This window comes from Gavialis gangeticus, unplaced genomic scaffold (genome assembly GCF_001723915.1).
Source record: "Gavialis gangeticus isolate Ggan-Ray unplaced genomic scaffold, GavGan_comp1, whole genome shotgun sequence".
NCBI lineage: Eukaryota > Metazoa > Chordata > Crocodylia > Gavialidae > Gavialis > Gavialis gangeticus.
The window spans coordinates 9,555,403-9,563,636 of record NW_017729009.1 but is presented as its reverse complement, the minus strand read 5'-3'; positions in this window follow the sequence as shown (position 1 = coordinate 9,563,636).

The following is an 8,234-nucleotide window of genomic DNA, read 5'->3' as shown; positions in this document are numbered from 1 at the left end:
AAACAACCCTCATGAGGAAGGCAGTAAAGCACTGGAACAGGTCACCCAGAGAGGTGGTGGAGTCTCCATCCTTGGAGATTTTGAAGACCCAGGTAGACAAAGCCTTGGCTGGGGTGAGATAATTGGGCTGGTCCTGCTTGGAGCAGGGGGTTGGACTAGAGGTGACCTCCTGAGGTCCCCCCAAACCTCACTGTCTACGAACAAGCCCCAGAGCACAGGCCTGAGCCCTTTCCACCCCCACTGTTTCTCCTCCCAGCATTTCCCTGCCCTGCCTCTATGAACAGCAAGCTCCTCAGGGCAGGGACCGTGCAGGTGCAGTACCCGGGTGCACAGGGGTCAGGCCTCTAGCTCCTGCCCTCCTGCAATTAAAAGACAGCTACAGGACAGCTCAGCCTATGTCACGGTTGGGATCTGGACCCAAGAGATGATGGTATTTAGCATCCATAACCCTGACCATCTTGGGGGCGGGTGCCAGGTGCTCAGTTTGGAGGGACCCTGTCACAACTATGCCACAAAGGCTGCCTTCCCCCTCAGCTGGGGACCCTGGTACAGATGCTGGCTGAGCTGCGCACGCAGCTGCAGGTCTGGAGCCCTGAAAACAAGGAGAAGCCCACGCCGAAGCCAGAGCAGACGGCAGACATACTCATCCCGAATGCCTGGCCTTAAATGAGCCTCTAAACCTTTGCTGTGGCACTTGGGAAGGATTTGCACAGCGATCCATCTTCTTTAGGGCTCCCTCCTCGGCCATGTCCCTGGCACCCGAGCAGCTGGAGCGGCTAAGAGGCAGCTCGTTAAAGCCTTTACGGCTTCTGGTTCGGCTCAGCGAAGCGGCTCTGGCCTCTTTTGCACCTTTCCCTTCTCAGTTCCAGATTGCCAGCAAATTTCACAAGTGAATGCATTGCAAAAGGTTGCCTCTAATTGGACCCAGCAGGAGCGGCTCGTCTCACATGGGACTGCAGCAGGCTAGGGGAGCAGAGGGAACAGCTCCGTTCCCAGCCAGCCCTGGTCCTCCCACCCACTAAATCATCTGCGTGCTCCGCCTGTGAGCACATCTGTGCCCTTGGGATATGCCCATGGTGCCGGGCTGGATGCTCCGGGGAACAGTGGGAAGCCAGCGGGGTGGCCATGATGCTCCAAAGCCCTGACCGGAGATGTGCAGGGGTTTCCCGTGGGATGCTCTCCCCTAGGTCGCCCTTGCTGACGTGGTCTCAGTCCAGGCCTGTTTGACATCTGCTAGGAGCAACACTAAGCTCTCGTACCAGTGGCCCCAGCAACAAACGTTGTGAACGGAAACAAATTAAGCCAAGGATTTCCTCCGATGCCCTGTACCCTGGAAGCATCCTGCCCCCCCCGCTCCACATAACTAATAGCAATGCTTCCCAGCACCAAGTTCCCAAAAACCCTCTGGGTGTGCATAATTCCCAAATAAATCATCTCCCCTTATCAGCCGTGAGCTCTCCAGAGAAATCACGCTGCCCACAACCCAGCAAAGCGCTGGAGGAGGAGGCGTGAGCTGGGCCACCATACAGGGGCACCGAGGATGGATGGAGAACTTGCTGCCCAGCCGGCATCCAGAGAGATGCTGGAGTTTCCCAGAAACCTCGGTGGGGAGCGGGACCATGCTCGTCTGCACGGACAGCGCAGGCCGGCCGCAGGGAACTTGCTGTAGAAGCTGAAGAGCTCCCCAGAGCTACACCCACCTCGAGGCAGGAGGGGACAGAGCCCCCACGGCTAACATTGCTGGTGGCATGCGACATGCTTTGCAATCCCTGCCTGGTAGAAAGCTGGGGAAGTGTTAGCAGAACCGGGTCTCTTCCCTTTGCAGGAGGCACCTCCCAAGGGCTGTGAACAGGTTTGTAGTCTTCAGGGCTGGAAACCCTCGGCCCCAGGGCTGCGGCAGAGGCTCTGGGCCCCCGCCGAGGTGCTGGGACACAGCCCCGACCCTGAGGGCCAGAGCGGGGGGGAGCAGAGCAGATGTGCTAAATGCAGCACGTGTCCCCAGAGCCACCGGGTCAACACCAGCCTCGCCTCCAGCCCCAGCCAGGAGGGCGCCAGGGGCAAGTGGGAGAGGCGGCAGGGCACGAGGCCGGTGGAGATGGGGGAGCTGGGAGGGGTGTCTCTCCCAGGCATTTCTCATCTCAGTGCCGGCATTTGTCAGGCTCCCGTGGTTGCTGGACCAGCTGGTTGAATCACTAAAGGCTCCTTTCTTGCAGCTCTCACACCTCCCATCACTCAGCCCGATGCACTAGAGTTTGTTCAAGGATGCCAGGAAAGAGGGATGGGATGCAGGTCTGCAGAGCCTGCCAGGCCCAAGGACATGGGAGAGAGGCAAGGAAATGGCGAGCACCGAAAGGAGCAAAGGGAAATACAGGACTATAGGAATACCCCGCATTAAATCCTTGAGCTCCTGGCCCTAGGAGTCTGGTGCTGACCTCGCAGCCAGGGCTCAGCCCACACCTCCCACGAAGAGGATTGATTCCCAAAAGTAGACCACAAACAGGTAGCTGGTTGCACTGGTCGCCCCGGTGGTGGGGGGAGCATGGGGCTGTGGTGCAGATGAAACCGATGCCTGGATAAGGCCGTTCCAGCCGCAATGCGGTGCAGGCAGGATGGAGCCCAGCCTCCCCATCCTAGCTGCGTTGGCAGCCTTGCCAGAGGAAACTGCGGATCCTGCAGAGAGGCCCTCGTCTTTCCACAACCTGCCTGGGAGCACATGCTGCTTTGGGCAGCCTGGGCCCTCGCTCCCCTCCCCGCACGGCTGGGTCTGCACCTGCATCACTCCTTAGCGAGACATGCTGCCCTCTCTGGGAGGCCGGCTGGCAGCTTGTAGCACTGCACCAGCCTAGGTCAACTGCGCCAGGTCCCTGGGTGCTCATCCTCTCTGCCAGCCCCTCTGTCTTTGCTTCCTGTCCTGGCCCCACTGCTTCCACATGGACCCTGCAGCAGTCAGGCAGGACAATTGCTCACACTGTCCCTGGACTGGGTCTCCGTCACCTCCCCAAGGCAGCTTCACCCTGGAGGGCCATTACCAACCTGGACGCACCTGTGCAACTTGCCCTGGCTCAATCCTGTCCCTGAAAAGAAATGAACCTCCCCCTCCCATGATGGTTAACAAGAAGAAAGTGAGTAGGAAAATAGGGTCACATGTACTCTTCATAGAGGGACACGTCTCTACGCTGAGAAATGAGATGCTATCAGGATGAGCCTTCCCAGTGCACCAGGACAGACTTCCTCTGAAGCTGGGCCATGCAAGGCACGGGAGCAGGCCTGGGCATCAGAGGGGATGGATGAGCCCCCGGACGGACGCCCACCTCATTGCAGGGCGAGTTCTGCTCGCCGCACCCAGGGAGCTCCTGCCTCTGTCCTCGCATGCGCCGGGCACTGCTCCTGCAGGCACCGCAACAGTTTTGCACTGCGCTAAGGACCAGGCGTGTCCTCCTGCCGCATCAGCCCGAGGCGGGTGGCAAACAGGCAACACGGGCACATACAAGGCAGCCCCTGGTCATGGGAGACTGCAGGCAGCTTTGCTGCGTGGATGAGTCGCACAGCCCTAGCCATGGCCAACGCACCCGTCTTGGCTGCATGTAGGCAGGTCTCCACGCGGTGCCACCCATTGGAGTCATGTCTTGCATGGGAGGCATCTGGGCAGTGACAGCAGGGCCGGCCCGCCAGCCCTGCTGGACGAGAATGACTAGATGAAGAGCGGAGAGGCAGGGAGCGGCGCCAAGCCTCCGGGCATCTGGAAAGATAAAGAGGAGCACAGCTTCAGCAGGCAGAACGAGCGGAGGCGGCCCAGGCGGCGTCCACCGCGTGCGAAGCGTTCTCCAGCAGGCACCGTGCTCCAGAACCAGACGCCTGCATTTCACGTCCGGTCCCACTTGTGCGTTTCTACCGGGAGCACACGTGGAAGGTGCACGGCCAGCGCTCACGCGGCCCGTTCCGCATCTCCTACGTGCAATACAGGAGACCTGCATCACGGAGCAAAAAGGAGGCAAAGTGGCTCTGCACAGGCCGAAGGAGCTCAGACCCTTCCCTCCAGTTACCCTCACATCCCCCCCCACGCTGCCAGAGCCCCTGGCCGAGCTCCTGTCTCCTTCAGCCTGCCAGGCAAGTAAACGCAGGCCGATGGCACTGCAGCACACTTGCTTCTCCTGCCAGATATAACAAAGGGGAAGACTGGACTGATTCCTTTCAAACCCTGCTAGGCTTTTAAGGCTGTCCAGACTCTGTTCTGCAGTCACAAAACGCCCTCGGGCAGCAGAAGTGGAGGGCCTCTCCAAAGCCTCCCATGAAGGGGATGCCACAGTTGAATGCAGCATTTTGCAGAGTAAAAACACACCTTATGTCAAGGGCCAGTCAGTTTATTTAGCCATGCACAACAGCAGCCTTAAGCGTCACGACAGAAGACCCCTTCTTTGAACGCCTCAGTCTGTCCTTTGCTGTTCGGTAGGCTGAGTCTTATTGAAACCGTTCATTAAGTAACGGCACAGCGGCGTGTCACAGAAAGAAGCAGCAAGACGTGTAACACTAATGAACAAGCTGGAATGCCTCATTGGCAATACCTTATTAGTCCAATTTGCAACAGATGTAGCGATCTCACTTCGGGAAAAGCTTCGTTTAAAAGGGAAAAAAATGAATGCTCAGCTTCATTCAGTCACCCTCACTGTAAATCCCTTTATTTACTCCGAAGCCTGGAAGACAGTGATGGAAAAGGCCTACCAGTACTGGATCATCTGCTGCTCCCTCGGGGATGAGAGCTATGTGCAAGCACGCTATCAAGAACAAAGCGGGTCGGCAGGCAGTTTACATTTTCTAAAGTACCGTGACAAATCTGCCAATGTACAGTATCCCCAAGGACATTTTCCAATAGACCCAGGAATTCCCTAGCTTCTCGTTCAGCCTCACCGCTGCGATCTGCTCTGCTCACAGCCTCTCGTAAACAGCTCTGCGTGCCGCGCACAGGACGCCTGGGTTTTTTCCCCTAGAAGCAGGCTGAGCTCTTGCTCCTCGGAGAAGGAAGTTACCTCTGAATCATGAACACGGTTACAGCTGAGAGCGTTTATCCCTGATTTATGGCACTCTGGAGACCTGGTCCCCTGTGGGGAACAGAAGCCGGACAGCAAAAGGATGTCAGGCCCAGTTTCTGAGCAGTAAGTATGTGTGGGAAGGACCTGAGGTGTGCAGCGCTTCATCTTTCACAGCAAGAAAAGCCTGCGCCGTGACACATTCCTGAGCTGCTTCCAGGGCCAGTGGTGTCTGTGCCGTCTCTGGACTTCAGCAGGAATGTGCATGGGCATAACTGGATCCCAAGTCCTCTCTCAGGGGAGGTTTTATCACAGGGCATCTCCCCCGAGCCATACTCTCACCCCAGCAAACTGCTGCCCCCAGTGCTCGCACGCCAGCTTTGGGTCTGCAGGATGAGGGAAATCATTTGCTCCTTGTCCAGTCTCCCTGCTTCATTTCCTATTCCTCTCGTTTCCTGATTTCCAAGGGATAGCAGGAAATGCTGGGCACCAAGTGAACGCAGACGGGAGGGGAGGGGCACATCCAACACTTCTCCGAGCTGCCTGCCCACTGGGTATCCTGTCCAGAGTATCCAGAGCTACACCCGGTTGGTCCTGGGGTAGCTGGGAGAAGATGGGTTGAGTGATAAGTTGAGGGGCAGAACAGAGGCAGCTTCGGGGGAAAAGCTACGTGCTTTAAGATGTACGTGGGCTGCTGCCCCGTACTAGGGACACATCTACTCACTGGTCATTTCAGACAGGGACTGCGCCCTGTTCCCTCTTGCCACGTGTCCATCTCACGTAAGCCACCATGACCGCCACTGCTGGAAGCCTCCTTGGCCAATGCAGAGGCCAGTGTCTATGCTACAGGGCTGTCCGGCTCCTACTACCCGGCTCCTCCTGGCTTGGAGCACTTGCCACGGCTCAGTGCTTCACAGCAAAACCTTTAAATGCCCTTGATGGGGGAACCCCCCCCCCCAAAGCTCCAATTTCAGTCAACATGTGAAGCAGCTGCACCCTCCTCTGCCCCCGCTGCATGACTTCAGTTATAAAACTCTCTCCAAAGCAGGTAGAGGGTCATTAATAATCCCCACCGCACAGTTACTCAGGCTCTACTTCACGTAATGAGCTGCCCAGCAAAAATAATTAGCTTCAGAAATAGTCTTTTTCCCAAACTCCCCTTTGCACGCATAACCTCAGCACCCGGAGCTGCTAAAAGGCCACGACTGCCAGCATCCAGCAACGGACAAGTGGGGGGGGACATCCCCTGGGTGAACACCCAGTCTGAACCGACTGAACTCGTGCCATCTGGCTTGCCAATTTTCAGCACGGCCCAGGGCAAAATCAGTGGGGATAAGCCTAAGCCACTGAGTCCCCTGTGTGAGCCCATAAGTTTATGCTATTGCAGGACACGGGGGAGCAGCGGTGAAGATGTCCTGACTGGCTGGACCCTCATTTCTGGACTCTGGATTTGCATTCATCTGTGAAAACCAGCGGGAAGTTTGCGTTTGCTGCAAAGGACTGTTCTTCTCCAAGGCCGATCCGGAGCAGGCCTCACCTCTGCCTCTGAGGACACGGAGGACAGTGCGACTGCCCACCCCTAGCTGCGAACTCTCGTCTGTCAGCCGAGCAGATCGGGGAGAAGAGGGAGCTTTCAGTATGGCCAGTTTGTTCATTCCAGCCTCAAAAATAGCCGCTCTAAGTCACAGCATGCAACCCACTGCAGCCTGCACTGCACCCAGGGCCGGACGGACACAGGCAGCGAGGGGTGCCCTGGAGCCCTCGTCGCCACCGAGCCTCTAGCGTGAGGTTAAAGGCAAGCCCCTTCCCTGCTCCACTGCCTGGCCAGCAACGTCCCTTGGTGCCAGGAAGGCTGCGAGGCCACGCGGCAAGGAGCATCATCGTGCATGGCTGTGGCAAGCCGGGATGCTGGGGGCTCGAGGCATCACTAAAAAATAACTTGGAGTCGACCCGGACTGATAAAATAACGATTAGCACAGTGCTAATCATGCACATCCATCTGCAGGACTGGGCCAGCGAGCTTGGGAGCCTGCTTGCGCTAATCACAACTCTGCCCGACTTGTGCCCCCACAGCCACCCCACCCCATGCACCAGGAGCTGAGGAACAAGTGCAAGGCCTCTCCCTCAGACGCTTGCATACAGCCACGATGACGCCTGGCTTACGGACCATGCCAGCAGAGCTGGTCTTTTCCAGCGCAGGGTAAAATACCAACACAAGGTCCGGGCGGTGCAGCCACTGCGTGAATAAAGGCTCCAGTTTGGTAGTTCCCAGCCTCTTTCATCCCCTGCGCAACCTAGTTCTCAGAGCCAACGGCCCTGCTGTCCCTGCCATCACCAGCATGCACGAGCAGCCCGGTGCTGGGAGGAAGGGCCCAGAGATGGAGAACCACTGCTCCAGGTTACCCGGGGCTCCATACAGGCTGTGTCCTGCCCGCGGCGAGGGCTGCTAGGCACTACAGTAGCACAGGTAGTAGCATTTGCAGCTGCATGGACACGGGTGGACATTGAATGTCTTTTCCAAGTGCTGAGACAGTGCAAGACAGCTCCAAACAGGTAGAGAATAACCTGCCCTGCCCAGGAAACGCCAGCCAGCTTGTCATGGCCTCCAGGGCTCCAGTTAATGGACCAGCAAGCTGCAGTAAAAAGAAAACTATGCAGCTTTGCATTTCTGTAGGACTTTCAATGGCGCCTTTTCAAAGCACCGGACACCTGCGTGCAGGCGTGTAGCAACTCGACAGCAGTGAGGATCCCAGGGGCTCGGCCAGGCAGTTTTCACAAACCGCAAAAAACAGCACGGCCCTGGAAGCAACGTTCTCTGCCAAGTGCCTTCAGTCACTGCGCCCACCTGGAGGGAACTCTTCACACAACCTTTAGGAGCCAAAGAAACCCGGAGCAGAGTTTTGATGCTGGCTCTAATTCGGTATCGGGTGCAGCTGTAGTGGCCCAGGAGCCTTTCAACCCTGGCAAGAAAGGCGTAAAGCACAGGACAGATGCACACAAAGCAAAGAGATGACAAAAATACACCAGAGCCGTGAATGCAGCTGCCCCTCTCTGCCAGAAGCACTTCTCTTCCGTTCATACTCATGCATCCCTTTCTAAAAGCCAAGCAGCCTAGAAAGAAGGTCCCAACATTGGCTGCTCTTGAAGTGCCACAGGGGCTCTTCCTAACAGCAGCAATGGGTTGAAAGTGGAGACTCGTTGACACGAAAT